Below are 11211 nucleotides of genomic sequence, written 5' to 3' on the forward strand. Positions count from 1 at the left end.
CGTCAGCTTGATGATAACCATGGAAACGTGTTCAACCTTCTTCTTGTTCAGACCGAAGGTGCGAGAACATTCAGTTTGGAGAGAAGTAGATATGTGTCGGTGCTTCCGTTAGCTTCGGCTAATGCTGTAAGGTAACTACGGTGGCCCTACGGGCTCAACGCACTGGAAACAAACGCGGCTAATGTGAGCTAACCGTGAGACTCGAACCTGTGAGCTTCTAAAATGGCGTCTGGTTATTTTCCTGACGCAGTTTAGTGACGTTTAAATGTGAAACAGTGTGTAAAGTAACGTTAGCTGCAGTCGGAGCAGAATATCTGAGTAACATCCTGTTCAGAAGGTGAGAAAGTGCGCCCTCCTGTGGCCGCAGGCACCAACTACAACTGCACTCACGGCAAGTTAGAGGAAGTACATCTAAGCAGCACTTCCGCTCTGATCCTTCAAAATAATATGTTTTAAATGGATTAGCGCGCCCTCTTGTGGCCACGGTGAGAAACTACAACTGAACATTGAGATCAAATTAGAGATTCTTAAAGTCTGTGCAGCTAAACAGTACGTTAAAAACACTTTAGAGACATTTCTGTGAATTAAAGTGTATTTTTAATTAATTCCTTAATTCATTAAAGCTGTAAAGGAGAGTTAGGTGTGTTTACATTTGTGTCCAAACCCTCAGAGTCTCAGCAGGGACGTGATGACAGGCTGCAGTGAAACATGGCTGCAGGACGTTGAGCATTGTGCTGCTGCAGGATTCACGTGTGTGCACCTGAGGGAAACAGATTTAAGAACATGTACAAAGCCTTTTGATCCCAAACATTAAAAACAAGTGAGCTGCTCCTGTAAAAGCTAGAAATGTTCAGTTCAACTCAGAAGAGCTGAAGGTGGGTAAACTACAGAGGACTAAACATCACTTAAATCACAATAAATCAACAATACATGTTCATAAATACAGGAATGAATTAATGCCAAAATAAACAATAATGCAGAAACACAAAAGCATTTTTATACATGTATCCATGCATTTATGGATCTATTTATTCATGCATTTATGGATCTATTTATTCATATATTTAATGATTTATTAGGAGAAAGAGCCAGAAGGAATCAGACATGAGAACATTAGGCCGTAGATTCAAACAGGACACACACACACACACACACCTACATAAAAGCACATATACAGCACGAGACAGGACACGAGCACATACACACGTGTGTGAATGATTCCTGTGTTTGTTATTAATTCATGTGTTCACTGAGCCTTGAATCCAGTTGAGTCCTTCTTAGTAAACTCGCTCCAGTCTCAGCAGGGACGTTAAAGGAGCAGCCTTTTCAAAGAGGAGTTAGGGCGCCCTCCTGTGGCCGCGCTCACAAACTACAACTGCATCCAGCTCAAGTTAGCGGAAGGAGATATGAAGCACTTCCGCTTACACCCTTCACAATAACAGTGAGACTCCTGTGTGCGCGCGCGCTAATAATGATAGAAGTACACTACGCTTGTGTCTGGCGTCAGCTCGATGAGAACCATGGAAACGTGTTCAACCTTCTTCTTGTTCAGACCGAAGGTACGAGAACATTCAGTTTGGAGAGAAGTAGATATGTGTCGATGCTTCCGTTAGCTTCGGCTAATGCTGTAAGCTAACTACGGTGGCCCTACGGGCTCAACGCACTGGAAACACACGCGGCTAATGTGAGCTAACCGTGAGACTCGAACCTGTGAGCTTCTAAAATGGCGTCTGGTTATTTTCCTGCCGCAGTTTAGTGACGTTTAAATGTGAAACAGTGTGTAAAGTAACGTTAGCTGCAGTCGGAGCAGAATATCTTGAGTAACATCCTGTTCAGAAGGTGAGAAAGTGCGCCCTCCTGTGGCCGCAGGCACCAACTACAACTGCACTCACGGCAAGTTAGAGGAAGTACATCTAAGCAGCACTTCCGCTCTGATCCTTCAAAATAATATGTTTTAAATGGATTAGCGCGCCCTCTTGTGGCCACGGTGAGAAACTACAACTGAACATTGAGATCAAATTAGAGATTCTTAAAGTCTGTGCAGCTAAACAGTACGTTAAAAACACTTTAGAGACATTTCTGTGAATTAAAGTGTATTTTTAATTAATTCCTTAATTCATTAAAGCTGTAAAGGAGAGTTAGGTGTGTTTACATTTATGTCCAAACCCTCAGAGTCTCAGCAGGGACGTGATGACAGGCTGCAGTGAAACATGGCTGCAGGACGTTGAGCATTGTGCTGCTGCAGGATTCACGTGTGTGCACCTGAGGGAAACAGATTTAAGAACATGTACAAAGCCTTTTGATCCCAAACATTCAAAACAAGTGAGCTGCTCCTGTAAAAGCTAGAAATGTTCAGTTCAACTCAGAAGAGCTGAAGGTGGGTAAACTACAGAGGACTAAACATCACTTAAATCACAATAAATCAACAATACATGTTCATAAATACAGGAATGAATTAATGCCAAAATAAACAATAATGCAGAAACACAAAAGCATTTTTATACATGTATCCATGCATTTATGGATCTATTTATTCATGCATTTATGGATCTATTTATTCATATATTTAATGATTTATTAGGAGAAAGAGCCAGAAGGAATCAGACATGAGAACATTAGGCCGTAGATTCAAACAGGACACACACACACACACACACACACCTACATAAAAGCACATATACAGCACGAGACAGGACACGAGCACATACACACGTGTGTGAATGATTCCTGTGTTTGTTATTAATTCATGTGTTCACTGAGCCTTGAGTCCAGTTGAGTCCTTCTTAGTAAACTCGCTCCAGTCTCAGCAGGGACGTTAAAGGAGCAGCCTGTTCAAAGAGGAGTTAGGGCGCCCTCCTGTGGCCGCGCTCACAAACTACAACTGCATCCAGCTCAAGTTAGCGGAAGGAGATATGAAGCACTTCCGCTTACACCCTTCACAATAACAGTGAGACTCCTGTGTGCGCGCGCTAATAATGATAGAAGTACACTACGCTTGTGTCTGGCGTCAGCTCGATGAGAACCATGGAAACGTGTTCAACCTTCTTCTTGTTCAGACCGAAGGTACGAGAACATTCAGTTTGGAGAGAAGTAGATATGTGTCGATGCTTCCGTTAGCTTCGGCTAATGCTGTAAGCTAACTACGGTGGCCCTACGGGCTCAACGCACTGGAAACACACGCGGCTAATGTGAGCTAACCGTGAGACTCGAACCTGTGAGCTTCTAAAATGGCGTCTGGTTATTTTCCTGCCGCAGTTTAGTGACGTTTAAATGTGAAACAGTGTGTAAAGTAACGTTAGCTGCAGTCGGAGCAGAATATCTGAGTAACATCCTGTTCAGAAGGTGAGAAAGTGCGCCCTCCTGTGGCCGCAGGCACCAACTACAACTGCACTCACGGCAAGTTAGAGGAAGTACATCTAAGCAGCACTTCCGCTCTGATCCTTCAAAATAATATGTTTTAAATGGATTAGCGCGCCCTCCTGTGGCCACGGTGAGAAACTACAACTGAACATTGAGCTCAAATTAGAGATTCTTAAAGTCTGTGCAGCTAAACACTACGTTAAAAACACACTTTAGAGACATTTCTGTGAATTAAAGTGTATTTTTAATTAGTTAATTAATTAAAACTGTAAAGGAGAGTTAGGTGTCTTTACATGGGTCTATTCATCTCAAGTGTATCGAACATTTAGTGTTTTGCAAAAGCCCTTTTTGAAGACTCAGCACGTGACCGTGGTGATGTTTGTTGTGTTTGAAGTGTGGAAGACGAACCTCTCTGTGCATGAAGACAAAACCAGAGTGCATCCACATGAGCTGTGATATTTCAACAACAACAACAGTCAAAGTGACATCTGTGATGTCTCTGATCTGTTTGTGCTCTTCATGCATCACAGACTGTGTTCAAACACCACCACAAGTGTGTGTTCACTTACAGCTGACGGGGGCTGCCCTGTGTTTGTGTGACTGTGACACTCATGTGCACTGTGTCTGTCTCTCTCTCTGTCTGTCTCCCCCCCCCCTCTCTCTCTCTGTCTGTCTCCCCCCCCCCCCCTTTCTCTCTCTCTCTCTCTATGTCAGGGTTGCACTGAGCGTTTTGTGTCCAGAGGAGGTGATGATGTCACAGACGAAGGTAAAACCAATGGGCACGTGGCAGTGACTAGTATGTATCTTCATATGTGTGTTCTAGTGTCATTAAGTGACGTTTTATCACAATTTTGTAAGAAGATATTTATATTTAATGTGTTTTTAAGTAAGGAAGTATAAAGATCCTTGACTTTAGTAAATGTAGCAACAAACAACAAATGCAACAAATAGATTTGAAGGATCTGTAAAGTCAGAGGATGCGTGAACATGTGCTGCATGGATGTTGTGCTTTAAGGACACGTAGGTAGGTGTGTGTGTGTGTGTGTGTGTGTGTGTGTGTGTGTGTGTGTGTGTGTGTGTGTGTGTGTGTGTGTGTGTGTGTGTGTGTGTGTGTGTGTGTGTGTGTGTGTGTGTGTGTGTGTGTGTGTGTGTGTGTGTGTGTGTGTGTGTGTGTGTGTGTGTGTGTGTCCGTCCATCCATCCGTCCGTCCATCCAAACACTGGCTGAGGCGCTGGCTCATGTGCATGGGCTCCAGGTGAGTCCCATGCAGCTGATTACCCTCCAGCAGGTCTGCAGCCTTGAAGACAGGAAACGGCAACAGCAGAGGGGGGGTCCCAGAACTGTCACAGACGCCCTTTTAATCTCATTTTACACGTTTGGGAAAGAAACTGGTGACTACAGCAGATCTCAGATCAGTGTAGTAGAGCAAAGAGTTCACTGTTCCCTCTGAAATGTATCAGAGTATGAGCACAGTACTTCCAACCCCTGAGCTTCACACATGTGAACCATGTCTGTCGACCAACTGTAGTTATTAATCCTCCAGACATGAACGAGCACAGCTCTCGCAGCCACAGCATCTTCCTCATCAACATCAAGCAGGAGAACATGGAGACGGAGAAGAAGCTGTCGGGGAAGCTCTACCTGGTCGACCTGGCGGGCAGCGAGAAGGTCGTTCTGAGTGACATCGGGAGGATGCGTTCATGTAAAGCTGACGTGAAGTCTAATCTGTGCGTTGTTGCTGTTTGAACAGGTCAGTAAGACGGGAGCAGAGGGAGCCGTGTTGGACGAGGTGAAGTCCCTCACAGTTACCTCTCATCTCCACGCACTGGAACAATGAGTGTGTGACACGTCTGATGCATCTCTTTCTCAGAAGTCCCACGTGCCGTACAGAGACAGTAAGATGACTCGGACCCTGCAGGACTCTCTGGGGGGGGACTGTCGCACCACCATCATCATCTGCTGCTCGCCGTCCATCTACAACGAGGCCGAGACCAAGACCACGCTCATGTTTGGACAGAGGTAGAACTTCTTCTTCTGTCCTGTGCCACCGAACACACAGCTCCTCAGTCTGGGACACTTGATGAAGAGTACAGTGACTCATTAGGAGCGTAGCTGAGAACTAGTGCCCAGATGGCTTCAGTTTCCCACAGTGCACCTGGGTTTATTTCTGTTCTCATGTTCCTCTGACCAAACGCTCCACACCTTGTTCTGTGTTTGGCTGAGGCTCATGTTGCTCTCTTGTTTTTTTTTGTCTTCTAAAACCAATAATAATTCACAGTAGTGCACTATTTCCAATATGTATGACACACACTCAACCTGTTTTTCATTTCAAGCCCTTTTATTCATATGTTTCATTCATTCAGACGTGTTTGACAAGTGTATCTGCACATGTGGAAAGAGTATCCCCCACTGTTACACAGCAGTTTGACTAAAAATACACATGTATGAGGGAAAATCACATATGTGTTTATTTAGTTTGTTGTGTTTGTAGCTCGTGCAAAGAGAAAACTCCAACAGCTGATGCTAAAACAAGATGAGTCGCAGCAGTGAGCAACGTTTCCTCTGCAGCTTCTGCTGAGGAGACACTGAGAGTTTCAGCATCAGAGCAAAGAGCAGAAGAAGACACAGATGCAACAGTTAGTTCATAATAACAAGTGGACGAGGAGACACTGAGAGTTTCAGCATCAGAGCAAAGAGCAGAAGAAGACACAGATGCAACAGTTAGTGGACAAGGAGCCTGACTGGACTTTAGTTTGATCTCAAACTCTAGATTAAACTTGTGTATTTATTGCTGTGTCGTCATAATAAATACATTTGCACATGAACGCAGCAGGAAGAGAGAGAGAAGCGAACGTTAGCGCCACAGAAACGTCCCTATTGTGCTTTTATATGTTTATTAAATGTGATGCAGGTTGTCGACATTTTGAATTGTGCAGAATTGAATCAGCAGTCGACTTCAGCTGCTTCATCACTTTGGGATCATTTGACTGGTAGTTTTTGTTTCTCAGAGAATTATTAACAAACAAAAACACATTTCCATAATGATGAGGTCACATTTAGCTTCAAGAGGAAGTCAAAAGCATCGTTCTTCTCCTCCTTTTGTCACTTTTTAAAGCACATGTTGGTTCATCACTGTTCTCTAAAGGTCCCTTTAATTCAAACGCACCTTATTTCTGTTTTGGATGACTTTGATGAACACTGAGAATGATGTGATGTGGCTGCTGAGGGATGAAGGTTCAGGCTGTCCAAAGATCAAGCACAGTGAAAGAAAGTGGGTGATCTGGGGCTCAAACATGTGTACTGTCTGTGTCCTGTCTGTGTCAGAGCCAAGACCATTAAGAACACAGTGTCGGTGAACCTGGAGCTGACGGCCGAGGAGTGGAAGAAGAAATCTGAGAAGCAGAAGGAGAAGAAGAAGAGCCTGAAAGCATCATCCAGAGGCTGGAGGCTGAACTCCAGCGCTGGAGCAACGGTGAGATAAGAAAACACACACAGATGAATTCTCATTTACTGTTGTTTCCTTTAGTTTGTCACTAATCTGTGCACGTTTCAGATGGAAGAAGAGTTTCAAATACAGGTTAAAGTAATGAGGCATAATTCTGCAGCTGACCACTTAGGGCGCCCTCACACTGTGCCTCCGTCCCGTGCCCCGTGCTTCAGGGTCCTTGTCCCCCCCCTCCAGGCCCGTTTGTACTCACACTACCTGGGCCTCGGTGAATGCTTCCTGCTGCCTGTACGTGGTGTGACGGTGGAGTTTGGTGGAGTTTCTTCAGTTCACTTTAGATTGTTGTTGATTGGATCCCTGAACACAATGGTGCAGGTGTCGTCCTGAACACCTGTGTGCTCTGAAGAGCGTCTTCAACAGCGAGCCTCTCTATGCTGTGTTCACTTACGCCTCTTTAACTTTGCTCATGCACGTCGCTCTGACAGTGACACGCGTTTGTATCCTTCACACAGCAGCAGAACCACACCTCCTGAAACTGCACTATGAATAAAACTGAATGATGTGACTTATTGCCACTTGTCGTCCTCTCACAGTCTGAACCAGGGTCTGTTGTTGGAGCAGGAGCGGCTCCTGTTGGACTACGACAAACTGAAGGCTGAAGAGCAGGAGAAGGATGCAAAGCTCCAGAAACTCATGTAGGCATCGAACCGTACTCTTCATTTCTGAGGATCAGATCTAATGCACTTTGATTTGGACATGTTTCTTTTCTGTGCAGACTTCTGAATGAAGAGAGGGAGCAGGCCAGAGAGGACCTGAAGGACCTGGAGGGCCAGAGAGGGCCTGGAGGGCCAGAGAGGATCTGAAGGACCTGGAGGGCCAGAGAGGACCTGAAGGGCCAGAGAGGACCTGAAGGGCCTGGAGGGCCAGAGAGGATCTGAAGGACCTGGAGGGCCAGAGAGGACCTGAAGGACCTGGAGGGCCAGAGAGGATCTGAAGGACCTGGAGGGCCAGAGAGGACCCGGAGGGCCAGAGAGGACCTGAAGGACCTGGAGGGCCTGAGAGGATCTGAAGGACCTGGAGGGCCAGAGAGGACCTGGAGGGCCAGAGAGGACCTGGAGGGCCTGGAGGACCTGGAGGACCTGGAGGGCCTGGAGGGCCTGGAGGACCTGGGGGACCTGGAGGACCTGGAGGGCCAGAGAGGACCTGAAGGGCCTGGAGGCCCAGAGAGGACCTGAAGGGCCTGGAGGCCCAGAGAGGGCCTGAAGGACCTGAAGGGCCTGGAGGGCCAGAGAGGACCAGAGAGGACCTGGAGGACCAGGAGGGCCAGAGAGGGCCTGAAGGACCTGAAGGGCCTGGAGGGCCAGAGAGGACCAGAGAGGACCTGGAGGAGACTGTGGTGAGTGGCTGAACTTTAACTTTTGTTTAGTTGTTGGGATCTTTTTCATGACAAACTCGACTCTGACTTTATTTATTTGATTTATTCTGTTGTTATGACCGACTGAAGCATTAGATTTGACCCTTTGAAATATTCTACTGTGACTTTTGAATGTGAATTAGATCCAAACCATCTTTCCCAGTTAGTGCTCCAGTGTTTTAGAGTGACCTCTGTGCGTCTGCATTAATGTTTCAGTGAGAGTTGATGTCATTTACTGAATGTTTCCATTTGTGTGGGAGTTTAATCCCTTTGGTATTTAAGGACTGAAACAAATGTATTCTAAAGTGGAGACATGTGTTTAAACATAATGTTATATTTTCATTCAGTTTATCTTTTTAGTGAAGGACGTTTGTGTGAAAGTGTGAGATTTATGTTGCAACTACAAAAACAACTGTAAATAATGATTTCACCTCTTTTTTAATCCGTTTTCCAGGTTTTTCTACTTATTTTTTTTTTGTGGGAGGCATCGAACCGACTCCATCAGAAATACAACTTCTGATGTTGTTCAATGTGGAGGAGCTGATGGTCCAGGGGTTAGTGCCAGAGTTGGCAGCCAGGAGACACAGGTTCAAGTCCTGCAGAAATTTCAGGTGAATTTAGCAAAAATGGCTTTTTTACCAAAAAAAAAAGCTCAAATTGAGAGAATTTGCTTATTCCTTCTCCCAGCTCCCTTCCTTTCTACAATTGCACCCACCCCAGCACTTCTACCTATGGCTGAGATCCACTTATCGAGAGATCTACCAAGGTCGCCTACGATTGTCACTATCTTTCGCAACCAACACCGAAACTACCACCATCACCGATGACCAAGTCTTCTTTACGACACACCAAGTGAACCACCAACTGACAACCTGCCCAACAACCAACTCCTCTACTGACGCACCATTCCAACGACTGATCTACCAACCAACCATCCGAACAACTCTACCCGACGACCTGTTCTAACCACACCTGCCCACTGGTGACGAGCAGCCTTGAACCCGGCACGGGCGCCCATCGTGCCGAGATCAAACCTGCTGCGCCACCAGTGCACAGACACTCTAAACTCTGCTCTGGGCGGATTTGACTTTGACTTCATTGGGTTTATTCAAACCCAAAATTCAAAAGTCACCTCCCCCACAGGACTTGAACTCACAACCTCCTCTCTGGAAGAGCATCTCTTATCACCTCACACCATCTGATCAGGAAAATATCACGTTTGATGTTGTATTTGTTATTCAGCTGCTGCATGAGACCTTCAAAGATGGAGAATTAGATTAATATTAAATTCACAACCTCTTGTAGTTTAACCAAGCTCTGAACTCCCTGAGCTTTCTGATCTAAAACGTTTTGTGTTCAACATTAAATTAGTCATTTATTTGGAAATACATCCTTAAAACTTCTTGTACGACCCAAGAATCAAACAGACAACCTCCTGTTTTCTAGTCCAAAACCTTACACACTGAGCTAACTGATCTGAGGTTGCATGATGTTTGGTAGAAATGACCACTCCCTGTGTACGACATTGACACATATCAGTGCTGATTTTGATTTTTCTATGCCAAAAAAACTCATATATCAACCTGAAAAATGTAGAGGTCAACTGATGCATTAGTCAGGACAGAAGATTGCTAACATTGATGTATCTAAATAAATAAATAAATCTGCTGCACAGCATAAGTATCAAACAGACAACCTCCTGTCTTCAAACCCAACACATAATAAGTTGAGCTAACTGATCTGAGAGTGTGTCTGTGCTGTTTGGTAGATATCCCCACTCCCCGTGTACAACACTGCCTGATGTCACTGCTGATTTTGATTTGTCTGTGCCAAAAAGCTTATATTACAAATGTAGTGTTCAGTTGATGCATTGGCCAGGTCAAAAGACATTTTGTGTATCTGAATAAATAAATCTGCTGCACAGCATAAGTATCAAACCAACAACCTCCTGTCTTCAAACCCAAAACTCTACACACTAAGCTAACTGATATGAGATCCATCAGCTGTTTGGTAGAGATCACATCTGAGTCTTCTCTGGATACAACACTGACAGAAATGGATTTTTCTCAAACAAGCTTCTACCACAACCTGACAAATGTAGAGCCCACTGATGCATTGGTCAGGTCAAAAGATGGCTGACATGTTGCTGTATCTAAATAAATAAATCTACTGCACAGCATAAGCATCAAACCAACAACCTCCTGTCTTTGAACTCAACACATAATAAGTTGAGCTAACTGAGCTGAGACTTTACATGCTGTTTGTTAGACATCACCACTCTCTGTGGACTGATGTCGCTGCTGATATAGATTTGTCTTATATGACAAATGTAGAGCCCAATGATGCATTGGTGAGGTCAAAAGATGGCTGACATTTTTGTTGTATCTAAATAAATAAATCTACTGCACAGCAAGAGAATCAAACCAACAACCTCCTGTCTTCAAACCCAACTCTTAACACATGAAGCTAACTGATCTGTTGTCTCTTCTGCTGTTTGGTAGACATCACAACATTGATGGATATCACTGTTGATATTGATATTTCTGCACCAACACAAGCAGACATCTCAACCTGACTAATGTAGAGCATGATGAAGCATTGGTGAGGTCATAGATGGCTGACTTTTACTGTACTTAAAAAAAAACATCTGCACAGCATAAGTATCAAACTAACAACCTCCTGTCTTTGAATCCAACACTTTACCACCTTAAACTAACTGATCTGAGTGAAGCACTGACATAAATCACTGTGATAAAAGCTCAAATATCACCCTGATAAACTGATGCATCGGTCAGGTCAATAAGCATTTTATTGATAAATAACTTTAATGAACAGCTTAAGATTCAAACAGACAACCTCCTGTCCTCTAACCCAGCACCTTTCACACTGAGCCAACTGTTCAGAACCTGGACTCCTGTTTGGTGTGAACACTGAGTCTTCTCTGTGTACAACACTGACAACAATCTATCATCCTCACTGATCTATCAGTCAA

This window comes from Echiichthys vipera, assembly GCF_963691815.1.
Source record: "Echiichthys vipera genome assembly, chromosome: 23".
NCBI lineage: Eukaryota > Metazoa > Chordata > Actinopteri > Perciformes > Trachinidae > Echiichthys > Echiichthys vipera.